This window comes from Mytilus californianus, unplaced genomic scaffold, assembly GCF_021869535.1.
Source record: "Mytilus californianus isolate M0D057914Y unplaced genomic scaffold, xbMytCali1.0.p SCAF_5, whole genome shotgun sequence".
NCBI lineage: Eukaryota > Metazoa > Mollusca > Bivalvia > Mytilida > Mytilidae > Mytilus > Mytilus californianus.
This window is the reverse complement of record NW_026262701.1, coordinates 40,622,771-40,650,577: the sequence shown is the minus strand read 5'-3', so window position 1 is coordinate 40,650,577 and position 27,807 is coordinate 40,622,771. Positions and strand designations below refer to the sequence as shown.

The following is a 27,807-nucleotide window of genomic DNA, read 5'->3' as shown; positions in this document are numbered from 1 at the left end:
TATTTTCTACATAAGGAAATTCCTGTACTAAGTCAGGAATATGACAGTTGTTCTCCATTCGTTTGATGTGTTTGAGTCTTTGATTTTGCCATTTGTTAAGGGACTTTCCGTTTTGAATTTTCCTTGGATTTCTGTATTTTTTTTATTTTACTTTTAAATATGTTTTGGGAAATTTAAAATGAATTGTGTTTAAGGCGTTAGATGATATAATAGTAGATGAAATGGTAGGAATTGTATAACTTTCCTAAATAGTGAGTATGGATGTAAATCATGAAATCGTTGAGTAATGCCTTTAGTGGTTTGTTTATTACAGTTTAAATCAATTAATTTCAAAATTAGAGTTACACATACATTTGTACATTCCATATTCAATGTCCCTTCTTACATCAAATACTACCTTTTTGGTGCGAGGTCATTAAACTAAAATTGAATATTAACAGTCACTGAGAATAATCGGATTTTAATGAAATTAAAATTTTTCTTGGGTAGAAAACGTTCGTTAAGTTTTCTTTGCTTCAAAATGCAAGGGAAAATTTCTTATTGGGTGTACAACTTTATAATATTGAGTTGTAGCGTGTAAGCAATTTTTACATCTGCCGTGCAGACACTTCCTGTTTGCCAATTGTTTGATTTTTTTTTACATCACTCATTGTACAAGTATATTTTCGTCAAAGTTTTCTTGGCATCTATGCAAAGGAATGATTTTATATTTATTCTACTGCTGGATAAATAAATAAGGGTCTGGATTGGGGGTCCTCAATTCTGTATTCTTTAAATTTTTTAGCCATTTTCTCTATTCTTTATAAATTCTTCCTGATATTCTCTATTCTTTATACTTTAGCACCCCGTTTTTCTCTATTCCTTATAAAAATGTTTGCCTATTTTTCTCTATTCTTTATATTTTTTTCCCTTGATTCTGCATGTTTTGTCCATTATTCTCTATTCTGTAAACCCCATCCAGACCCTCATAAATGCTAAGTTGTGGCGTGTAAGCAATTTCAACATCTGCCATGCAGACACTTCCTGTTTGCCGATAATTTGAAATTTCACAACACTCATTGTACAAGGACAATGCTTGTCAATATTTTCGTGGATTTCAATTGAGGGAATGATTTTATATTTAGTCTGCAACATAATAATGTTGAGTTGTAGCGAGTAAGCCATTTTTACCTCTGCCGTGCAGCCATTTCCTGTTTGTCGTTAGTTTTAAATTAGTTTTAAATTCTACAGTTTTAATTGTATAAGCAAAGTTTTCGTGGCTTCAACGAAAGGGAAAAATCAATTATGCTTTAATACAAAAAAAAGGAGATGCATGTGGTATGATTGTAAATGAGACAACTATCCATCAGAGTTCATGTGACGTTGATGTAAATAATTATAGGTCATGCCATGTTGTATAAAAACCCATACCGTATTATAGACAGCTTCATGTATAAAAGACCCCCTCATGAAAAATGTGAAGTAATTCAAACGAGAAAACCAACGGCATAATTTATAGCAAAACAATTTAGGAATCACAAATATGACAGACATGAATCAACGACAACGTTTACATGTTACCTCAATCAATGCATGCATCGACGCAGGTCCAGACACGGTATTGGTCATTTTTTGTAATGTAGTTAATAAAGCAAGAGGTATATGTTTTATTCTGTTAATTTTCATTAGAAAACACGATAAGAAAACATAATATTGGATTTTTATGTTATAAGGATGATAATTAAATATTAATCAATTAAGTTTTTTTTCCATCTAACCCTCTTAAAGTTTAACCTTATCATTAACCCGTAGCCCACACACCTGAAGAGATATGTCAATGTGGGGAAAGCACGATGTGAATTTTTAATACGGGAAAAAGTGTCGTCAGGAAGTAGGATACGTAGTTTAAGAAATGCCCAACAAGTACATTCCGGTGCGGGACAGAAATATGTAACCATTTAAAACGCTACTTACAATCATACTATCAGGCTTATTAAGAACATACTACTTGTAAGTAGAAGCACTCCTTTGGAGTTTATTTTTGCAATGACATGTTGGTATAAACTGGTAACAACTCACAATATTCAATTTAACACCATCCTTCCTCAAAAAAGTCCAAGACACAAGATTTCACAATCATTGAAGTCTCTTTTCAATAGCTGGAATATTTGCTAAACAGTTTAAAATGGGACTGGGTCTTTTTTGTGTAATAGGCCAAACTAGGTGCAAATGGAATGAATTGCCTTAGGTAACATTGGTCAAATGTACTAGTGGGGGTATCCCACGGATGGCCTACCTTTGGTCCAAACTTAAGTCTGACATTCCTAACCCCAAACCAATATATTATGTCAAATATTTCCCAAGGTAATAAATTCTTACCACACTAGGTACAAATAGAAGATAGTGGTCTAAGTAATCATGGCCCAAATGGACCAGTTGGAAAAATCAGAGATGACCCATATCATAGGTTTTTACATGCGATTTGGCATTCCCACCCACCCCCCTTTTTTCCTTCAACTTTTGTCAAAATTCCCTATACATATATATAGCAATACTCTTTTCCGCATTAGTTGATTTAGTAAAAATGAGTTCAAGTTGATTTTCACTTTATATTGATTCAATTTTCTTTTCTCTGATTAGTAATATATGGATGGATGTATCGTGTGTAATGTCCGGTGGCAAATATAACATGAATATCAGGTTGAGAACTGCTGATGTTTTAAGAATATTTTGTAACATGAATGGTAATTTTTCCTTTGATCTTCGAGTGAGTTAACTCCGGTTAATTTTAGAGGAGTGCGTTAACTGAATGATTTTTTAGTTATTGCACTCTCCCGTCCCGCCGTGTGTCGCTTGTCATAGGAAAAGCAAAGAATGGGAGGAGCTTATACCAGTGCTCTTACTTCCATCTCATAAGTTGTTATTTCACGGTCTAGCTCCGCCTTTTTGGCCTAGTAAATTATGAAATTAATGACCATAAAATGTTCTTATAAATTTAAACAAAATGCATACACAACAATATATAAAAAATAAATCGGGAAAAAATGTTTATCTCTTGACCCAACAGCCAATCTAGTAATCGATGGTTTTATTGTTTTGAGAAAGGAAGAATACCTCCACAATAAGTAATAAGTTTAAAAAGCGTTTCCTTCTGTCACCTCTTCTAAAACTACACGTCCTATTGGTTTTGAAAGCAGGCAGCATGGTATACATCTAACAAGATTTTGCATCTACACCCTCAAGAATTTTCTCCGGGGGGGGGGGGGGGAATGGCACTTCAATAACGCATACCTTTTTTAAAATATATATATTCAGTCTAGGTGGCAATGTGGTCTAGAACGCTGGACACAGTGCAGGCGGTGTTGTCTCGATATCCCAATAGCATGAGTTCGGTTCCCGGCGAGGGAAGAACAAAAATTAGCATTTTTTTTAGGAATATATATATAACTACTCTAAATATCAGCACAACAATGTTAAATCTGCAAATTTGCGGAAGCAATGTTTTGTTCAGCGTTTTGTCCAGCGTTCTAGACCACATTGCCACCTAGACTGAATATATATATTTTAAAAAAGGTTTAGGGAGGACAGACTTATTCGGGAAAGATTTTGGATACGAAAATTGAAAACGTTCACACCAAATGGGATCAATCGGAAAAGGTGTAGTTCTAATCGCGCAGTGCTTTTCATTTGAATTGTAATATTACGCAGTCTCTGTTGTAATTCCTTTACCTAAGTCAACTTTAAAACTCCAGAATTATACCAGTTTAAATCGCACGGTGCTATCCATTTGTGATGTATAAGGTCGCAGCTACGTGGTAATTACTTTACCTTCGTCAAAAGTTGAAATTCAAAATTATATCAGTTCAAATCTAACAGTGCTATTCGTTTGGGATTTATAATTACGCAGTCTCTGTCGTAATTACCTAACCTTTGTCAAATTTGAAATTTTAGTATTAATCCAGTTCAAATCGGTCAGTGATATTCATTGTGAATGTATTTCTATGCAGTCTCTCTTGAAATAACTAGTCTTTTTAGAAGCATATCTATGCAACCTCTGTTGTAAATACTTAACCTACGTCATTTTAATACAAGAGTTGTTCGGTTTTTAATTGTATAACTGTAAAGATTGTTTCAGTTAAATCAGATTGATATGATTCATTTAACATCCATATACTGATGAGAAGGATAACTATGATCCGAAATAGTTATAGATACTTATATTTAATGTTTCCTTTTTTTAATATTGGTGTTGTTTTGTACACATTTTAGGCGTATATATACGCGTCTAAACATGTGACAACATTATGACAGACATTCTTCATCGGATAACACGTGGTTATACAGGGCAAACACCATACTATATATATAATTCGTCTCAAATTTAGCCCAATAATGTTAGATCTTCCAATTTGCGTTAGCAAATTTTTGTTCTTCCCTTGCTTCTGTGACATCGTGGCAACACCGCAGGCACCGTGTCCAGCGCCCTAGACCACTCGACCACATAGCCTATATAAAAATATAGCTTTCTGAAAGACACTCGACTACATAGGCTATATAAAAATATAGCTTTCTGAAAGCTATATTTTTATATAGCCTAGGTGGTCGAGTAGTCTAGGGCGCTGGACACGGTATATATAGGGGAAAATAACACTTGATAAATATTATGCGTCTGAATCGAAGCGCTTATCTGAATTTACCTTCATCAGAAACACTTAAAACCAAAAATTTGAAAGCCAAGGATGTAGAAGCCCCTTAAATCATCAAAGGGATCATACCTTGACTGTTTGAGCAGAAAAAAATTACAGAAAATACAAATCAGACACAACTAAAAAGGTAAATTTCTGTCCAAGACAGATGCCCAAACAAGATTACTATGATCGAAACAACATCAGCAAAACCCTAAATGTGTGTCGGTTTTCTGTCGTTGGGAGACTGTCTCGTTGACAAATATCCTGCTCTCCTTTAAATTTATATTCAACAATAATGAAAACTTAAGTTTAGACAATCACGTTTAACCCCAATAAAAGCTGTACTACTATGAGGTGTTCCGAAAGAAAAACACTATCTTGCTTCCACGTATACTAGTATTTACATGAAAACACAAACAGGGTTCACATTGGCATAAATAGTAGGGCATATGGTAATATGTGAATTTATTCAATATTAAAAATATTTTTGCTGTGTCAACGAAGTTGTCAATTGTCTACATCTCCTAGGGGAGTTCAGAGGCTGATTGACACTCACTGGTACATAACTTTCTCGTCCTCGTAATTACACGTGCAGCCAACGTACAGTAAACCATTCGTTTTAACATTAAATCCAGTATCGCCGACTTGACGACATTTACCTTGTATATCTCTGCATTCTGTGTAGTAAAAATAAAACATTTTTTATTAACATTATTGTATTACTTTTATAGTTATGCAATACACAACAGAATAAAAGAAATTGACATTGGCAGAATCAACTTATTGTAAATTAGATTTACGGGAACTGGTGAATCATTATATATTGTTCGGTCACTATTTTTGAATTCTTGGGTTAATTTTTTTATTTATTATTGGCTTTCATTGTTAATCAAGAATGAAAAAGCAAGGAATTTGAATACCTATCGTGGTATGACCTTATTTGAGACTGAAGTTACTTCACTTGACTGTGTAATATTTTTTTTTTATTCAACTAGGAAATCACGGTAATCCATTGCAAACAAAGTAATAAGATGTTTCATTATATTTAAAAATAAACGTTCACTTGTATACTATTGAATAAGTAAATATTGTTTTGTATGAGATAAGTAACTGCTGTATTATATTGATATTGAAAAAAGAAAAGCTCAAGCGTTGTATTACATTGGATAAGTTAGCTAAGTGTTGTATAATATTGAGATAGTGAGCAATGTATTCTTTTGAATAAGTAAACTTTGTTGTTATATTAAAATAGTAAGTGTTGTTCTTTATTGAATCAGAAAGTGTGCATTAAGTACATATTTACATAATGAAATCGAACGTCAATTTTATCAACTTCAGTGATGTTCTACATTCTTATTTTGATAACAATGACTCGGAGAATAAAGCACAAATTAATTCATTCATTCCATATGACTGAGAAATTTTGTAATCCACAAAGTGTATTTGTACTCAATTACGATTATTAAATAATTTTCAAAATAAATTTTTCATCTTGCTGTCGATTCATTTTACTTATTAATATACTTACTCACCATGTTTAATTATCTTTTCGAAATAATTAAGTTAAACCTTCGACGTTACACGATTTGGTCACACACTGACTTTCTGTATTTTCATCCCATTGAGAACCAACAGAGTGACACTGCCAAGATGCGTCTTTAAATCCTGTTTGATAAAATAATGTTGTGTGTAGTAGAATATGATGAGTACAGGGGTATTCAGTTAATCGAACACTTCTTTAAAATTTTAAAATTCGGTGCTTTAAGAAGATTAGCTTTTTTGTGTTTAGAGTGTTCTTTACTTTCCTTACATGCATTTTGACAAAGATCGAACTTGTCAATGTATTTATAGATGGTGGAGTTTATCTGCAGAAAAAATAGTAAGTAATTCATTCCTGAGATAAATTTTAGAAATAGATCCTTTAAATATAAATGTCAAAACACAAAAAAAAAGTTAGGTGTAATTTGTAGTATTTATTTGAACATCTATAAATCGCCGGACAAGCTGAAAATCTACTTGTATAATTATATAGCATTATATAACGAATCCAAGATTAACGACCTCTATCTAAGTTAAGTACAATCGTGCTAGAATTACTATAAAAACAGAAAGAAATAGGACGTCAAAGCATAGAACGCAAAGTTTGCGTAGGTCAAATACAAATAGAATTTATTAAATGAAATTACTGTACTCTATTAGCAGAACCCTAACAAACTTCCGTAAGGAAACAGGAATGTGCAACAACCAATCACGTTAGACCCTTTTAAATGTTTTCCTAAGAATGACTAAGTTAGAAAACTTGCATTATTTTTGAAAAATGGTACATTGCGTTTATATTCCGTAAAGTGTTAACAAGTAACAATGATGATTAAAGACATGTTTAAAAATGCATACCACTGAGTGTTACCGTTGCTGATTAACTATTTGTCCCCGATTCAAACATCTGCCAAGACGACAGTATTTCCATAAAGGCCTAATTCAAGTTGACTCATTATGTCTCACATTAAAATTCCAGTTCATAAATCATGTAACTGTACTTTGAACTAAAGTTGCAACCCCGTACCTGCCAACTTTTCAAAATCTCCATGGTGGATTTTAAGTGCAGGAGGACATAATGCTCCTCTTATATTGTCATAAGTGTTTTTAATCACTACTATATTGTTTGAATGGGTATATATATATATATGTGCTTAAATGCCCTTTTAACTTATTTGAATGCCTGTTTTTAGGTGTTCAGTTTATATGATTAAGAATTTCAAAATTCAGGCCAAGACCTCTTTTGGGGGATATCCACCATAAATAGGGATAGTTGTCAGGTCTGGTAAAGTTGACCCTGTGATACTTCTGTTGTTCTGTTCATGTCTTTTGGGTATTATGTTCCCAATCGTTTTATACATTCTGCTTTCAAACTTTATGACTTGAGAGCACCGGATGAAGGTATTTTAGAAAAGTGTCGTACGTATGAAAATCTGGATATAGATATACGGCTATGTTTTTTTTACATAGAAAGCGATTCGCACATCTAGTATTCGTCAATCAAACGCAGTATTTCGAATATTGTCCACAAAGTAATTTTAGTATGTATAGAAATAATGCCAAAGTGAATTGTGGCAAATATATCAGACTTGAATTTGTTCTTCTCTCACTTGAAAACATCAACAATTTAATAAAAGAAAAGACAAATCGACACGAGAGCAGTTGGAAAGGAATAGACACGTTAAACACTATCCTCGAAAATAAGTTCGGTGAATGTGATGAAAGCTGAAGAACTCCTTTCGTCCTACTGCAGGAATACTGTACACACTCTACACCCCAGTCAGATTGGTTTATGATAGAATAACATTTCCCGTCACCCCCTAGGCATTCTGCAAAACAAAACAATGATACATATATGATTAATTCCAAGTTAAAAAATATATATAAGAAAATAAAAAAGAAGAAAATGCATATATATAGTTGTATTAAAAATCGTTCACATTGTTCACATTGTTCCTACCGGTTTCACTTCTCACGGAAGATATTCATATATTCCTAACATCACTGAAGAGACATTAATTGTCGAAATCCGGATATGGTGTACAAAAACCTTTGCACCTTTTGTTTGCGGTATAACATCTTTTCCGCAAGTTTATTGTTTTCTGTTTAGTATTAAATTTATATTTAAGATCCATTTATTACATCGGTGATCCGTTTATTTGGCAATCGCCAATGGCAGTCAGCAGGGTTTAAGAACATTTGTTGTTCGACATGTTAGTCAAATGCGTTTTGTTAAAATATACTTTTTCACTTTTTTGGTCTTTTGGAAAATGTTGTTTGTGCTGTATTTAGACCCCTCTAACAAGAAATTTGTTTTGCATGCACACGTATAAAAATTGCGGTTTTTATCCAATGCAATCATAGGTTTGAACGTTGTTTTCAATTTAGACTTGTTTATATATATATATATATACACGTGTAAACATGTGACAATTTTATGACAGACATTCTCCATCGGATAACACATGGTTATACAGGGCTAACACCATAATTTATATTTTATTCGTCTCAAATTTAGCCTTATTTCTTCCCTCAGCGGGATTCGAACCATTAAAGCTTATATCTAGAGAGCTAGCATGTTAAAATCAAACTCAGATTTACGTTCTAATGCAAAGCAAGGGTTATTTTCATATGACATGGAGACAATCTAAGCTGTTTCTAAGATGTTTTGAAAAAAAAGATATCTAGTTGTTTGTTGGTGTTCACTGCTGTTCATCATATATGTTTTCGTTTCTTGTTTTGTACAGTTAGTTCTGTTGCACACCTGTCCCTGATTTCGCCCCCTAATATGTTTAACCCCGCCACATTATGTATGTGTCCATCAAAATGTCAGGAGCCTGTTATTCAGCGATTGTCGTTTGTTGCTTTATATCATATTTGTTTTTCATTTATTGTTTTGTACATAATACATAATTAGTTTTCTCGTTTGATTAGTTTTCGATTGTCATTTCGATGCAATTTATAGACTACTGTGCGGTAGGGGATTTGCTCATTGTTGAAGACCATACGGTGAAAAATAGTTGCTTTCTTCTTCATCTGGTCTCTGGTGGAGAGTTGTCTCATTGGCAATCATACCACATCTATTTATTTCTATAGTAACGACTTTAAAATAATGTATTCAACAAATCTGCCAAGAATACGATACATCAATATATCAAAAACTTTACACAGGTTGTTTTCAGTATACAAGCTGTAATGCATATAATCTGTTTCTTTTTCAAATCTATCGCGAATACTCTTGAAGATACAAAAAAATGTAACCTCTGACATATCCGCCCCAAAAATTGAGCCTTTGTATACTCTTCGGTCTAGGAATTTTTAAATGTGTATTTCAGCTTTGATAACCTGTACTTTTTTTATATCAATAGGTAAAATGTGTAAACTTTTGTGATACTGAAGGGTTCTCCGTCACGGTAAGAAAAAGAAACTAGTAAAATGCTTGATAATATGAATACGATTATTTATTATACTTTTTGAAATGTTTCAATAAATCTATATATTATACTCTTGAAACTTCAACAAAGGAAAACGTGGATTAGCATTGAAAGTTTTACACTAATCTTGTACTACAGACTGAAGTTTGTCTACCACTTGGTGACAAGTTCATAAACTTTGACTATATCAGAGTCCATTTGAGTGACAATAAATCGTGTGTTTTTCTGTTGGAATAGAATTGCATACGGATTATATATATCATCCTTGCCTGAAAGGGCAATTTTGACAAATGTACCGTCTGGAAGAAGCTGATGCACATTATTTGAATCAATTCCACACACATAAATATTCCCCTCTGCGTCTTTTGCTATCCCACGTGGAGAACAGAGTTCCGGGTCTTTATATCGGAATATCTCTTGCCCTTTCTTATCATGACATGTGACGGATGCCTTTGTAGAATAACAAATGCTTGATGCTTTTGTACTTAGCACATATCTCGCTCCTCGATTTCCGACAGGCATAGTCGAAATAGATTTTGTTTTCAAACTTAGCATCCTATTCTCATTTGAACAAGCTATATAGATACTATCCCCATTTCTGTGCAAGCCATGGCCACCACTGCCAATTTCATACTCGTCATCTTGTAGAACCCTCCATTGTCTATCTTTACGACTTTCGCATTTGAATCATTAGGAAACGTTACCAGCATAGTGTCACCTTCTAAATCATCACTTTCTAAAAAGCATACATCCCATGGATTATCCTGTAGAACAAGTTCATTTGTCATCGTATATGTCGTATTGAAGCACTTCAACTTCCGGTTGCGGTAATCCGCCATTACGATTAAACCACCTTGTAAGAATATCCCACCTGTAAACCAACAATGCCCAGTATCAGACCAAGATTTGCCCGACATATTTGCAATCACTGAAACGTGCATATCTTTGTAGAATGAAGGGACTATGTTGGTTGATTTTTGTTCTATTGACACGTTCATATGTAAGCTATAGTCATGGCGTAAAATGTTCTCACTTTGTGATCTGATGTAAAGTTCGTGAAGTTCACATTGTTTTCTGAGTTTGAAAGCAGTAAGGAAGATATCTTTGTCAGATCCATAATCTACTGAGGCAGTAAGAACTCTTTTTCCATTATCGCAATTGTTAAATATATGTTCGAAATTCCGAGTCTGCAGTTGAAGTTCTTCGGTCAACGACTCGTGTGTTTGATGTATTTCTTCTTTCAGTTTTGTTTCAAGTGTCTCAAAGTAACTTTGCATGTCTGTTCTTGTTTTATTAACTTCAGTAAGAATGTCTTCCTTTTGTTTTAAAATGTCATCCATGTTGGTTTTCCTGTCTTCAACAACGGAAACAGCTTGTTTTTCTAATTCATTCATTCTATAAACTAGCGGATCCAGTCTTGTTCTGATACCCATAGAAGCCTGTTCTAAAGTTCGGACCATTTTACACTGTCTGTGATTTTCTGATATGCACTCGACGCAGCATATATCAGTGTGGTCGTCACAAAACGCTTCTACGTATTTTCCACCATGTTGGGAGCACAATTCGTCAGTGTCAGCAATCTGTTTTGGTTATTTTCGCATTTCGTCTAATGTAACAATTGTATGATCCATAAGCATTTTCACTTTAGTGTGATAATTAGCACAGCTCTCGCACAGAGTTTCGCCGCAATCTTTGCACCATGACGTAGCATCTTTCATGTTGTCACATCGCTTACAAGGGTCACACTTCTGAGAATTTTCCAAAGACATGTTCTCCAAGAGAAAAGTAACGATAGCACTTGAGGAAAAGAAACGTACCCAAGTTTCGATCGGTAATGACGTATCAGGAATTTTATTATCTGTTTGGCAAGACGGACATTTAAAACATTGTAAAGACTTTCCCTCACTCTCTACTAACTTGGTAATATATGCGGATAAACACTGCTCACAAAATGAATGCATACAATTCAGACATTTGGGTTTAGTCATTGAACGTTCACATATCTTACAAGTCACTAATTTTACTATATCATGTCGTCTAAGTTTTACACCCATCTTTTCAATATATCATATCATAATATCCTTATACGACTTCACATATATTTTATGTTTATAGTATTGAAGTTTGATTTTATCCGCTGTATATGTTCAGTTTGGCATATATTTTAATGTTTGTGTATATGCATATATAGACAAAACCACGGGACAACTATCATTTAAATACATTAACCATAGAAAAGAATTGATCGGAACAGTGTTCCTTTTAAACTTATATCAAGTGAAAAATTTACATTGAATTAAAGGCCTATTTTCAATAGCAGTATTGAACCGTTTGAAATATTTCTTTTAAAAGCAAATTTATCTGGTATTGATATTCGTGTAATGTAAATACATACACGTTTGAATTGTCGAAGTTTATATTTCGACCATAGTATACCATGATATCTAACTACTTTGAACTTGAGGAGATAACCATATTGAATAATTTAAAAGGTTAACCGTTTTACCATTTTATTAGAATATCACACAATATAAAATCAGCAAAACTAAATACTATAGAAATAACAAAGCATAATAAAGAAAAATCCTATCTATTTATATGTTAGTGCCATTGAGCTTTCATATTTATTCTATGTAATAAGGTAGTTCGGTGGTTTAAACTAAAAATGAAAGAATTTCTTTAAAGTTTGCCAAACTGTACTTTAAAGATATACGAAGATGTGGTATGAGTGCCAATTAGACAACTCTCCATCCAAGTCACAATTTGTAAAAGTAAACCATTATAGGTCAAAGTACGGTCTTCAACACGGAGCCTTGGCTCACACCGAACAGCAAGCTATAAAGGGCGTTAAAAATGAATTGTGTAAAACTATATATAGCACTATTTATGAAATTTATAAGAGCTGGCTTTCAGCCACAGATACGTGTTGTGCAAAATTATCTTAATTTATAAAAATATATATTATATATATATATAATTTATATATATATATTCCGGCCGAGAAGAAAAAAAATTGCTTTATTTGAACTGGAAGATGATAAAAGAGATTGTTTTCTTTGCTTAATACAAGTACGTGAAAAAGAAAAAGTGAGGTCACTGAGCTTGTTTTCTTGCTACGTAAAACAATGTGTAAATTCATTGCACAATTCATTATGATACTGATTAAGTCAGTACACTGTATATGTACGGAATATTTCATTACTGTTTTAGGTATATTCTTACTTATACACATTGATATTGTAAAATATCAGCCTCGAACCACAATGTGAATCTCTTTGGTGTCGATTGCGTTTTTTTTTTATACATGTAAGAAAGACAGTCGCAATCAAAATCAAGGAGTAAACAAAGACTCATAAAACCAAAGTGCATTTACAACAACAGTTGGCCGGGATTCGAACTCATTCTACTGAGATATCGTGGCACCAAATCGCCTTGCACTATGCCCGACGCGCTAATCACTCGACCACATAGACTCGACAAAAATCAAGCTTTCGGTAGCAGGGTGTTACCTTTCCTCGTCAGTTTTTATCTAGCGTCGTAACACAGAACATGATGTATAAGGCATGAAGATGGAATATTACAGATCAGCTGAATTATCTATCGTAGAGGATCTTACAAATTAATGTAGGATGCAGTCACAGAAATATTTATATTATAAGTACGTCTGAACCAGTGACAACTCTACGACAGATGTAGGATGCAGTCACAGAAATAATTATATTATAAGTACGTCTGAACCAGTGACAACTCTACGACAGAATTTAATACCTCCTATTCACTTCCAGGAATATCATTGGTTAAAAGGGAACACGAGGAAACAGTGTATATTAAATGTTAGGTCAGTGGGTGTGTTTTATTTCAAAATACATGGTTAGTGGGTGTGGATTATTTTAAATACACGGTTACATGTAGTAGTAGAATTACGTTCATTTCAAAAAAAAGAAACGGTGTTGTTCTCAAATTTACATTCTTTGTTAATATAAAAATAAGAAGATGTGGTATGATTGCCAATGAGACAACTCTCCACAAGAGACCAAATAACACAGAAATTAACAACTATATGTCACCGTACGGCCTTCAACAATGAGTAAAACCTATACCGCATAGTCAGCTATAAAAGGCCCCGAAATGGCAAATGTAAAACATTTCAAACGAGAAAACTACCGGCCTGATTTATGTACAAAATAATGAACGAAAAACAAATATGATAAACAGCAACAATCGACAACCACTGAATTACATGTCCCTGACTTGGGACAGGCACATACAGAGTGTGGCAGGCTTAATCTAGTTTGAAGGCGCGCCAACCCTCCTACTAACCTGGGACAGTGGTGTAACAGTACAACATAAGAACAAACTATATGTGTACTGATTCATATTTTAGTCATAGATGCATGATTTTTTCATTAGTTGTTATTGGCTTTGAACTAGCTGTCAGTAACTGCGAGTACTCTCAGATCTGTACTTATTGTCTTTTTGTTGTGGGGATGTATAAGTACCCTGCCATGTCCACTCTGTGTTTTTGTTAGATGTATTTGCAATGCCAAGATACAGGTATCGCCATATTGTAGAGCCATGAATGTGCATATGTATATAAAAATTATACTTAGTTTGATTTTAATCTACAGTACTGATAACAAAATCAATATTAATACTAATAAAAACAATATTCAAAGATCTAATTATAAAAGTGTTGAATAGGTAACCTTTTAGAATAAGTTTATTTAAAGGATCGATAAGTTTACTTGGATCGTATCTAAATTTCCGGGCTCTGTAAACAACTTCTCCGTAAATATTAGGAAGTGTTATACGGTTAAAAAGAAGTTTTATACAGGTACAACCAAACTTCCAAACCAAATCTTTATATCTATGGAAGAATTTAGTAAAGGTTTTAAGTAATTTGTGGTAACGAAATCCTTGACTTAATAATTTACCAGTAATACATAGTTTACGTTCACTGAAATCCAAAACGTCACAACAGACAAGGGCATAACGAACGAGTTGTGATATATAAACACCGTAAGATGGTGCCAAAGGAACATTATCGTCCAAAAAAGAAAAGTTAACAATAGGGAACGAAAAATCGTCCTTTTTGTCGTAAATTTTAGTGTAGAGTTTCCCGTGTAAAACAGAAATATCTTAATCTAGGAAAGGACAGTTATTACCGTTTATATTTGATTTATTTAAAGTAAGTTCCTTTGGGTAAATTTCGGCAGTATATTTAGAAAATTCTTGATTATTTAACGAAAAAATATCATCAAGATAACGATAAGTGTTCTTGAATTTATCTATTAAATGCAATTTAGACGGGTCGGAGCACTTAATTAGACTATCCAATTTAGCACATATTTACAACTCGAGTTTTGATTATTCCTCACTAAAATGTTACATGATTTACATTCATACTCACAATCAGGAAACATATACAATTCGTACCTTTTCTTTTTACTGTTGTGTCACCTAATGTCTATAACGCATTTTTTAAATATTTCCCAAATTATAAGTCAAGAAAGTCCTTACATCACTAAAACTAACCAATAAATGAAATGCTGAAAAATGAAGTCATGCATCAATTACAAACATTTAATTTACACTAACAATAAAACTATTTCTTGAATACAACCAATCAAGACATCATTGAGCCTTGAGCACTTTACAATATTCTAAGTTTGTAAGAGAATGATACATGTAATCCTTTACTTCATGATAAGTACTCGCTAACTCTCGTACTTTATCAAGAAGAAAAAGATTATCATTCTCTTACATATACTTAGAAGGCAAATTTAAGAAATTTGTTTGGACGAGAAGTTGTAAGTATGTGCTAAACGGACACTTTTTATGAATAGAGTCACTCGTGCATGCAGTAAGTTCAAAGGCACTTTATCGTACACCTTGTGACCTAATTACCTTGTTTTATAAATGCAATTTATATGAAAAGTGTTCATAAAAATCATAATTATAAAAAAGCTAACTATGTCCCAAAATGCTGAAATTAAATAAAGTGTCTGCGAAGTTACTGACTGCAAGAGTAATTGCAACCATAAAATGATTCCATGTACAAACCTCTCGTAGGATTGTTTTGCAGTTAAGCTGAAATCTTTTAAATCGTCTAAATCGAACTATACGGAGGATTTTCCCTTCAAGGCATTTGCTTAAGTCGAATTGTGAAAGCAGAAAATCAGTCTCAATGTCAATAAACGTCCACCCGTTTTGGATATACATTGTAGGGATGGAAACTGAAAAATAGATTGTGTCACGTGATCAATACTTGGGTCTACTCGAATATCACATTACTGTAATGAGCATGAAATTAAACAACAACAAAAAATGATACCTAAATAAGTGGATCAAAAAATTTAAACAAGACAAAATAAATTATTTTTCATTGAATGTTATTCCCAATAAAACAGAGAAACAGCTTTTTTATATTCATTTTATTGATTTTGACAATATTTATACATGTTGTATTACGTTTGTCTGATTACTCTTTCTTATTGCATACATGTACTTCGTTGGACTTTTAATAGTCTTAAATCTGTTATTCATATTTTTGTTTTATTTTCTTATTTATTTTGTTTTTGTTTTTTTGTTTTTTTTGGGGGGTATGAGCCGGGGAAGGGGGCAATCCCCCCCTCCTGATTTCAAAATGGGGGATGGAGGAGGCAAAACATATTTCTTAATTTGACTTTGTTTGTTTGTACGTATGTATGCATTTTGTCTTGGTGTGGAGGGGTATATATAAATGCAGGGGTGTAGGAGCCGGGAAAGGGGACCATAACCGCATTACACACTTGAAAAGGTGAGGGACAAAACTATAAGGACCCCCCCCCCCCCCTCCACATCAACCCCTTTAGCAATTAATTTTGTTATTTAAATATAAAGTGGCTACGAAAGAGGACATTAACTTATGTCTAGACTATTAAGACTATTATGATAGAAAATATAGATTCAAGGCCTTTTTTTTTTGCTTGTCACTTGAAGAAGTCCCCCCTCTCTCAACTTTTCAATCGACTCCTACTTCACTAATATGTATCAAAGGAATAAGCAATAATTTACATTTTCCTCGAACACAACTGATACAATTGAAAAGCGCAAGTGATAACGCAAAATACTAATTTATTAAAGACTAAATATCTCAAAACATCGTGGTACATTAACTGGTATGCAACATTTTTGTGTTCAATCTTTTTAATTATGCAATCGTCTTAAATGCAAAACATATTACTTTCTAATTGAAAACGTCGCACAAGTCAGATACAAAACAAAAGTAATAAAATGAACGGGATGGTAACAACCAGCCGTACAGTTTTTCTGCACTTGTATAGTCAGGTCAAGCTCTTCGGCTATCGCCTCGGACTTGACCTGACTACTCGTGCAGAAAACTGTACGACAACGGTTGTTACCAGCCTGTTTTTTTGTTACCTTTGTTCTGTATCTAATACTTAATTTTGAAAAATATATTGATAATGAATTTCAGTCGTTTATCATGAATAGCATGGGTTTACATTTCATATAAATAAGATGTGGTATGAGTGCCAATGAGACAACTCTCCATCCATGTCACATTATGTACAAAATCACAATTATAGGTCAAAGTACGGTCTTCAACACGGAGCCTGTCTTGAATAGAAATGGGATCATAATGAAATTGAAAAGGTCTGATTTGGTGTTTGTCATTTCCTTTAGTTTTGAACCATAATTTGTTTAATCACATACACGTTTGCACTTCGAGGGCTTTTCTTGAGGTTAACCCATATATCATATTTTCATCATTAATTTAATTTGACAAAATCCTAATTTTAGGTGAGAAAACGGATTAAAACTATCACGACCGTACACAGAAACTTTCATCGTAAACAATTACAAATAAGGTCAATTATGTGAAGCATTCTTAGAAGTGTATAGCCAGACTATTTGCTGGGTATTAAATGAAGATTCAAGTCGGTATAAAGTTTAACAATTTATAAACGATCCAATAAGAATATAAACGATGTTACAATATTGAGTCCGGTATTTACGGTTCGGGAACCTTTCCAAAACTGAATATAAATTATTTTTAAGAAGTATATAAAACAGAATAATAAAGAAATACATGTAACTACGGATTAAGCAATTATTGTCCATTGTTTAGATAATCTGACAAAACTGTCTTTGACACGTAGATACGAAATCCATTATCGGATTAGTAGAAACATACAGTTTTAACCAAAAGATAATTGTGTGGGAATATTTGAGCTAATAATGACAATTAAAAGATATAATAATTAAAGTGTCTGAGGTTGAATCGGCGTTTTGCTTATTTTTTGGGCACCAAACATTATTTTAAACGCACAAGAATAATTATGAATATATTAATATGACATTAAGGAATTAAAAAGAAGTGAAAACTGTTTTGAATTTTATTTACAAAATTTTCTGCATAGTTATTATTTTATTTATCTATTTCATATTCATCTGGATAGTAATTTGACCCATCTAAAATATATTTAATGGAAAAAAAAAAACCTATGTTATTCAATATTCAACTGATATCGCACAAGTTTACGATAACTCATGCAGGGAATTATTATAAACTGTTCCCCCCAAAATCGATACACAGTTTGTGTATGTGCACATTTTATGGAATAATCTAAAGATTCCAGGCATGCAGAGTTTTAGATTATATTGGGTTGCATTAAGTAGAAAAATACGAAACAGACAGACACCTTTGTAACAATATATTGAAATGCAACAGGTGTAAATGACGTATTTTTTAAAGGAAAGGTTAACCTGGTACATGGATATTACGAATGGTTCGTATATTGCAATCTTTACAAAGAAACAACTTTCATTTTCATGTAAATTTAATGTGTTAACCGTGATCATTATTTTTTCTGCATGTCAAATTTCTGAGAACCTTTCGTGCGCTATTCAGGTTTCATTTTAATGGATATAGATTCTGTGTTATCGAGTTTCATTTTAATTGCTCAGAATTCTGATAGTATGCTTATTGTCTTTACACATAGCGTTTTTAAACGAAGAATCGAAAACATTGGTAAGTTCTTCATGTTCTTTTACCATTCAGCCGGGATAAAATCAATTATATACTTTTCACTCTAATTACAACAGCGTACATTACAGTTGAAATATTGTTAATGTTTGGGATTTTTTTCTGATGGCCACTAAACCTCCGATTTATTTTCGTTCTTCCGGAATTAAAAATGTAAAACATTTTATTTTCACATTAAGTCCACGTTATTGGGCGTTCCATTCAGAAACATTTTAGATAATAGACAATAGAAATTTATTCACTTTAAAATAAATTTAATACAGCGTGCACAAGCTGGTATCAAAGCAAACAATGCTATACTTGAGTCGTTTAAAACACATGTATTTGATTTGTCTCTGGTATTTTCCTGAAACATTTTGGGAAAGAATTCAAATTAAAAAAAGACTTTCTTCAAGTGTAAATTGCTGATTGTATGAAAATCAAGTTAAATGTAAAGGACTGACTAAATGTCAAGAATGATGAATTGTCCGTCTGCAATAGCAATACACAGTATAACAAAATTCCGTATAAGAGACCATAACTTGGAAATTGAAATAGGTCGATATAAGAAAATTCAAAGAAAACATAGAGTGTGTAAAGTTTGTAAAATTTTAGATGACGAGGAACACTTTTTCCTTCATTGCCAAATCAGCAGTAATATTAGAAATCCCCTTATAAATGCAATTAAAACCCATTATCCTAATTTTAACCAGCTTGACTCAAACTCTAAACTTAAAACTATTTTAGAAATATAAGTGCATATAGGACTTAGTTTAGTATATATGCATGCATGCATTGGTTCATTAATTTCCCTATATAATTACAAGAAACTCATTTCATGTGAATTTAAAAAAAATGTATTAAATAGGTTAATTCTGTAAAAGATTTAATCATAGTGATTAAGGGGACAAACCCCGATTAAGAGGGAAATAAAATGATTTGTTGTTCTTGACGGTTTTATGTTAATAAAAAAAATTCCTAAAATAAGACATGTATTGTGTCTTAACAAAATCTGACATTCTGGATCGATGGATGGCTGCTAAAAGTCCAGTGGCAAATTAAATGCATATTCAGGATGAGAACATGTTAATGTCATGTGCATATGAACCCTGCTTTGTACTATACCGACACACTGAGTTGGATTTTAACGTGATAGTTTACAAGGTAACAGACCTCAGGAACACATGTTAGCCCACCCGTTGACACATTATTCTGACTGCAGGACAATCAGTTTTTGCTCTTACTCCAAAATGCCCCGTGCATAGTGGAGAAGCAGGAAGTACCATTTTTAAGCTTTGGTTTGACCGGGCCTGGGATCCAACCTTCGAACCTCGCAATCGATGCGAGCACGCTACCTTGAGACCACCGATGCGGTGATATTCAGCGAGGTGTAGGGGTTATGACATACTCGTTTATAAATATATGTGGGATGATATTTTTTTCTAAGTTAATTGCCGTTTACATTAACAACCTGCAATTTTTATCAGGAAACTGATTTATATTATGCATAATGCAATTTTTGATAGAAATGGTTTTGATTAAATAATTTCGTTTATGAATTTAAGTCAATTAAATGTCTACGTTATGCATAATGTCTTTGGTTATGCTGAACATTATTCTTTTTGTCATCTTTAAAACTTTAGATGTCAAACCACCAAAGCAAATGTATTTAATGCAATACCCTATTTATTTCTCATTTCAGTTATTCAAAAGAAGCTTAAATTTTATTTTTTTTTTAATATTTGTATATACATAGTATTACATATACCAAATTAAATTGTATACCCAGTATCTATACATATTTAGCACATACTTACAACTTCTCGTCCAATCAAATTGCTTGAATTTGCCTTCGAAGTTTCATAGTACATACTTTTTCCGTGTACTAAGTAACTAAGCATGAATGACAACAAGGGTAAGATTTCATTGTACTGTAATCAAAATTTTAAAAACAAAAATTGCCACGGGCTATTTTGGAATAAAATGCTGTGTCCCAAATTAAAAAAACTGTTTCTAGTTAGTTTTCACATTGATTTTTATACATTCTGCTATCAATATTTTGATTATGATCATGGTACAAGGACAAAAGTAAAATGCATGAATCCATCCATCATAAAAATGCTGAAAAAAAGCTTAAATGGGTTTTAACATCTCTTTTGAAAGAATTGTACTAAAGAGTTAGATATTACTACCTGTTAAAGTTGCATAAAAATTGTTGAAATTTAAACTCATTATTCTTAACTTTGATTTTGGGAATCTAGAAAATATACCAGAAAAATATACCTTACTATCCATAAGAATGTGGATATTATACGATTTTTTACTTTTTAATATTGTCACAATTGAAAATTGACTGTTAATATAATTTTAATATAAAAATACAAGAAAGAACATGTGAAATAAATTATCTTGTAGGTATAGGATAATTTCTTGTGTATTGGCACTTATTTTATTGTCTTGAGTCATAAATCAAAACCAATATTAACTTACAAGTTTATTTGAAATTAAGAGAATAATGTATATTTCAAAAATAGTGATAAAAAAAATGATAATAATTAAGCTCTATTATCATATTTTGGAATATGATAGTTTCTTTAGCTTAATATTTGTTAATTATTTGAGATTTGATCTACATGAAATTTATTTTCAACATATATATATAGATATACTAATGCATAGATTTGTACCAGGTCTCTGTATTTGTGTGTATATGGCATAATTGTATTTAGGTATGTTAGTGTGTATGGGACTGTGTATAAATTCAAAATGTGAACTTGATCTAAATGTGGATATATATGTCAAACAAGATATTTTTTTTGTCATAAACATCTTAGAAAAAGATAAATATGTTCAAATATAGTTGCATATGAATTTATATGCTTGAATGGGGAGATTTCTTGCATAATTAACATGTTTTATTTAAAATTTTCATCTATAGATTCTGTTTCTATATCTAGCTGGAATGTTCATGGATTGGGATAGAAACACAGAGGCCCTGATTTCTTGGAATTGATAAACCATGACCTTAATATATTGATAGAAACTTGGAAAGGGAAGAAACCTGATATCCAAATACCTGAATATAGTTTTTATTGTAATAAAAACTAATAAAAGCTAATAAAGCAAAGAGAAATAGTGGGGGGATTATTGTTTACTATAAGAAAACATTTGAAAAGAAATTTAACTTATCTAAAAAAATGTAGCACAATTTCAGAATAGATTGTGGATGAAACTAAATCAGTCAATTTTTGGACTTCAAAAAGATTTGTATATATGTGGCATATATATTCCACCAAAAAATTCCCCTTATTAAAACAATGAATATGAAGGATTGGAATCAGAAATAAGTTTTCTTTCTAGTAAAGGAAAGTTTTTGTCAATTGGTGATTTTAACTCAAGAATATCTAATTATTTTGGTTTTGTAGCATATGATGAAAATAACATAAATATGGCTCATATTTTACCAGATAACTTTAAATCAGATTTTCAACTGTCTAGAAAAAGTCATTGACAAGATAAAACCATAAACCCACAATGGAGGGCTTTCGTTACTAGACCTCTGTGTTCTGCCCTGAACTCCGCATTCTAATTGGAGATTTGTTAGGAAATATGACACTTTTAACATGAAAGGGTGTAGTGTAGTTGATTATGCAATAACTAGTGAGAGTCTGCTCTCCTGAGTGAATTATTTTCTAGTTAAAACTCCTTCATACTTCTCAGATCATAATCAAATTGTTACCCATTTAGAATGTGATGGAAAAAAACCAAATGTAAATAATAAAAATAAAAAAATAGATTTTGAATTGAAATGGACAAAGACTTCAAAATTCTTGCTTGAGAATGAGATGAGAGAAAAATATATAGATGAAGAATTAAACAATTCTCAACAAACACATTTTGAAAATACACAGGAGGGACTGAACAGAGCTACAGACTTTAGTTCAGACATTTATATAAATTTATCACATAAAAGTATGAGAAAAAAATATTTTAAAAAGAAAGGAAAAAGAATATCTAACTGGACAGACTCATTTTTTTTTGCATAAAGTACTGTTAATTAAAATAGTAAAAGATTAAAGTTATCTCCCTTTGACCAATATATAAGACTGAAATACTTCTTTTATTCAAAACATTTTAAAAAAGCTTCTGAACATAAAAAAAGAGAATTTAAACTGAATGTTTTGAATAAACTAGACAACATGTCACCAAATGAAAGCAAAGAATTTTGGAAGCTATTAAGAACAATAAAAAAAAAATAAGGACAAGAATGATGAGAATATGATTGATTTAAGTCAATTTGCAAATCACTTTAAAACTCAGGGTAGACCTGAATAGATTGATAAAAATTTTGAGAACAGTATTTTTGAAGAACTATGTAAAACAGAGAAGTTACTTACTTCAAAAGACAGTGATAAACCAATAACTATATCTGAAATAAAAACACAAATTAAAAGATTAAAAAGTGGGAAAAGTTGTGGACCAGATAAAATTTGTATGATATGATCTGATATTGTAAAACATAGTAGTTCTGTAATGTTATAACTAAATATTTTAACCTTATATTATCTACCTCTCTATATCCTGAAAATTGGAATAAATCATTTATAGTTCCTATATTTAAATCCTTCAAACTACAGAGGAATTTCTCTGATGAGCTGTCTAAGCACATTATTTAATATCGTTATAAATTGTAGGTTACTTACTTTATTTGAAAATGATATATGCCACCAGCAACTAGGATTTAAGAAGAACAGTAGGACTTCAGATGGTGTGTTTATAGTAAAGACTCTGTTCAATAAATACTGTGGATTCATTTATTTTAGTGGGTACCAATTTTCGTGGATTGAGGAAAACTTGCATTTTCGTGGATATTTGATTTCGTGGTTTTGCCAAAGTCTGCATAAATTCCTAAACAAAATTTGTAATTCGTTGGACATTGGCATTCGTGGTTCCCGGATAACCACGAAATCCACGAAAATTGGTATCCAACGAATAATAATGAATCCACAGTATATAAACTTTTAAAACAAAAAGATTTATGGATGTTTTGTAGACCTAAAAAAGGCATTTGATTCAGTGTGGGGGCTAGGTCTTTTGTATCAACTAACAAAAATTGAGAACATTGTTATGACATTTTATAATCTGATAAAAAATATGTATACGAATACTAAGGCTTCAGTGAAATTAAAGGAGAATATATCTGAATTTGTCTCTATTGATAGAGGAGTGAAAACAAGGGGATAATATGAGTCCAAACTTATTTAATTTATATATAAATGATCTACCAGAAATATTTGATGAAAACTATAAACCTGGAGTGACTCTACAAAAAATGTCAATGAACTGCCTTATGTTTGCAGATGACATTCTGTTATTATCTGAAACTCCTGAAGGTCTACATAACTCTACAGGCAGCTCACAATAAATACACAAACAACTAAAATAATTGTCTTTCAACAGAAGAATATATTATGTAATAAATATGATTTTTACCTGAATGGTGACAAACTAGAAAAGGTTTTTAAAATATAAAAATCCTGGAAATTTAATTGAAGCGTCTGGGAAATTAACTTCATCACACATTGAATTGGCTAAGAAAGGTACTAAATTTATTTTTCCTCTTTAAATATCTTTCTCCATTAGAAAATGTGTCTATAAAACTATACAGAAAATTGTTCGAATCCCTTAAGTTAAACCCATTCTCATGTATAATTCCGAAACTTGGTATATGGATTTTTATGAGAAAATAATAAGAGCTGATAGACGAGCACAAAATAAAGACATGAGTAAATTTGATCTTTTAGCTATGATTGATAGTAGCCAAGTGGGGAAGATACATTTAAAATTTTGCAAATGTATACTATGGCTTAGTAAACAAGCTGTTGATATAGCTGCTAGAGCAGAACTAGCCCTGTATCCCATAGATGTTTTTATTAAATGGTCCTTAATACCTTGATTAGAGTACAACGCCGTCTTATATAAAGGCAACAGTAGTATACCGCTGTTCGAAACTCATAAATCGATAGATATAAAAACAAATCCGGGTTACAAACTACAGCTGAGGGAAACGCATCAAATATAAGAGGAGAACAACGACACAACAAAACACAACATTAAAATGTAACACACACAGAAACGAACTATAATGTAACAATGGCCATTTTCCTGACTTGGTACAGGACATTTTAAGAAAAAAATGGTGGGTTGAACCTGGTTTTGTGGCATGCCAAACCTTCCGCTTTTATGGCAATGTTAAATATAACATTAAAATTACAACATTACATGACATGACTACAATACAAATGAATGGGGGAACATATAGGTCAAAGAAACACACGAATAATAGCTAACAAAAGGTACTAGGTTTAAAATTTAATACGCCAGACGTGCGTCTCGTCCACACAAGACTAATCAGATGAAAAAAGTTTGAAAGCCAAAACAAGTACAAAGCTGAAGAGCACCGAGGACCAAAACTTCCAAAAAGTTGCGCCTAACACGGCCAGGGTTTTCTGCCTGGGACAAGAACATCCTTATTATTTAGAATAATTTATACTTTTGCAAACAGTAAATTTTATTATATATATACATGATAAAACCGAAGTGGGGACTAACTACAGGATAAAAACGGATACATTACATAAAACAACTTAATCCAACACATAAAAATACACAGCCGAGTTAGCCAAAGCCTCAACGCACAAAATGACGTCACATTTGAAATTCTAAAAAAACACACAAAGTGACGTCACATTTCAATTTGTAAAAATATTTCCCAAAACTAAGATAGAATTAGGATTGATTCAAGATTAGATTTGCAATACTAATACTGACATTACATTTATTAATAACAATGAAAATTACAATACTATTAATATCAAATTGTGGTAGTAATTAGATAATTAATTGTATTATCTAGCTATGTCGGTGTTTCTTCTGAATCAAACTGTAAACCAAATATATCGTATAAATTTCGTTGAACCAAACTAAAATCTAATAAATGAAGGGAATGATTAATTATCTTTACCATAACACACGAATATATATAACAGAAAAGACGTTAAGACATTTGACAAAATCCGACGAGAATAACAAATATAACATCAAAATAAAATACATGAATTTGGGATAGAAAAGTACCGTGACACGTCTTATAGCAATGCGGTTTCACACTCAGCAAAACAGTTACAATCGGGAATAAGTCACGTTCAGTAATTAAAAGATCAGACGACGTAATGACAAACCACAATCTAACACGTGGTAAAAGTGTCCTTAGTTAGTTTGGACAAAGACACATCGTATGGATCAACCAATTCGTGATGGTGTCCGTAAAATGTACGGAGTGTCATTTTTAATCTGTCCTCCTCATAACTTTGTTGGAGCAGTTTCTGCGTAAAAGAGCACACTCCTGTATATGAAGTCCGTATAGTGTGAACAAGCACGAGAATAACGTATCAATGGAGATATGTAAACACCATACGAAGGGGCAGAGGGTATGTTACTGCCGAGAAATGGGAAATTGATAATTGGGAAGTTGAAATCGTCCCGTTTATCATAGATTTTCGTGTGAAGTCGTCCATCTGTGTCAATATTGAGGAAAAGATCAAGGTATGAAGCAGTCCTTCTAGTATCAGTAGTATCCTTAATTTCAAGTTCACTGGGATATATGAGATGTAAGTATTGGCTGAAATATGGGTTATTCAATGATAGAACATCATCAATATATCGGAAAGTAAGATTAAAGAATTTCGCAAGGTGCTTTTTCTTTTTGTCTTTAAGAAGGTTCTGAATGAATTCTGCTTCATACGAGTACAAAAACAAATCGGCCAGTAGGGGTGCACAATTAGTTCCCATTGGAATACCGACTCTCTGTTGAAATATAAAACCTCCAAACTCAACAAATATATTGTCGATCAAAAAGTCCAGCATTTTGATAATATCATCTTCAGTATATTTTCTGGTAGATTCAGTGTGGTTTTTCACAAAATATGAATTATTGTAACCCAAAACAAGAAATTTGTATCTACGATTCCCATTTTTATATTGAAGCCCATCTTTAACTGTGGAAAGAATAGTAGTCAGTACTTTAGAAAGATGTTTAGTCGAACATTTTGATGACCCAGCTATGTATCGTTCTTTATAAGAATTTTTGTGTAGTTTTGGTATCCAGTATAATGATGGTAAATTTTCTTGTTTTCTTTGATGTTGATACCAAAAGAAAGAAGGACAGATTTGTGATTTTGTAAAATTTCGTCCTTGGTAAATGATGTTAAAGAATATGTAGGGTTACCAGTAGTTCTATTTATTCCAAGCTCTGTTGTGAGACATTGCAAATAATGTTTTTTACATATGAAGACAATATTATTGGAGGCTTTATCTGCTGGAACAACGACATATTTGTCATGCAAAGAGGATAAAGCATCCACAACATCCGGATTTTTGAAAGGGTTAGTAACTCTTGTGCTCATATTGCATCGTAGTTTTTGAATGCGCTTCTGAATGCATGATCGAATAGCTTTGATCCATTCAGACAAAGTGTCCAGTTCTATAATTGTGGTAATTTATCATCCATGCAATTACGGTGTATACAAAAAAAGTAAAAAAGTATGTACTATGAAACCTTTTGAAGGAAAATTAAGGCAACTTGATGATGATTTTTTTTTTAACTTTCTTAAGGAACTTGATCCATATCATCATGAATAGCAAAACCGTTATAATGTCTGAAGGAAATGTGCCACCTATATCTTTATTCTGATAAAGCTTTTAGCTTTTAATTTGAAATAAAAACAATTATATAATAATTGATCTATGGGTAGTTGCTTTTTAATGCCTATCCGCTAGACTATTTATGGGCACATATATCTGTATTTTTTAAATTCATTATAGCTTTAGTTTTACTGTGAAATTGAAAAATGTTTTCAAAACTTGTAAAACTCCAGCTGCAATTTAATTATATATGCCAGTTTTTGGTAAATTTATTTTGTCATCTTACCACGAAAAAAAGTACACGTAGTATTAGACACTGCTTTCTATCAATATACATACTTCCACCAGCAGCTACCATCTTTTCATTCTGGAGACATGGGCCTTTTAAAATCACACATTTTTATGTGAGATTGAAATATAACCCGCTATTTTCCCAATT

General features: G+C 32.2%; 2 protein-coding genes, 1 long non-coding RNA gene and 1 pseudogene across 3 annotated transcripts in view; 2 read left to right on the top strand and 2 right to left on the bottom strand.

Moving 5' to 3' along the window:
• Positions 1-27,807, top strand: part of LOC127702084 (beta-1,3-galactosyltransferase 1-like) — a 139,937-nt gene that overhangs the window by 22,891 nt on the left and 89,239 nt on the right. The gene's annotated exons all lie outside the window — the stretch shown is intronic.
• Positions 5,162-8,041, bottom strand: LOC127702094 (uncharacterized). Its single transcript, XR_007982280.1, has 3 exons — positions 7,062-8,041; positions 6,200-6,332; positions 5,162-5,344 (listed from the first exon to the last, which is right to left on the bottom strand). It is a non-coding gene; the product is annotated as an uncharacterized LOC127702094 (long non-coding RNA).
• On the bottom strand, positions 9,897-11,406 carry LOC127701976 (E3 ubiquitin-protein ligase TRIM33-like; annotated as a pseudogene).
• Positions 18,642-27,807, top strand: part of LOC127702087 (perlucin-like protein) — a 34,368-nt gene continuing 25,202 nt past the window's right edge. Inside the window, exon 1 of the mRNA XM_052206105.1 lies at positions 18,642-18,671. The gene's annotated coding sequence lies outside the window, so the exon portion shown is untranslated. The remainder of the gene's footprint in view (positions 18,672-27,807) is intronic.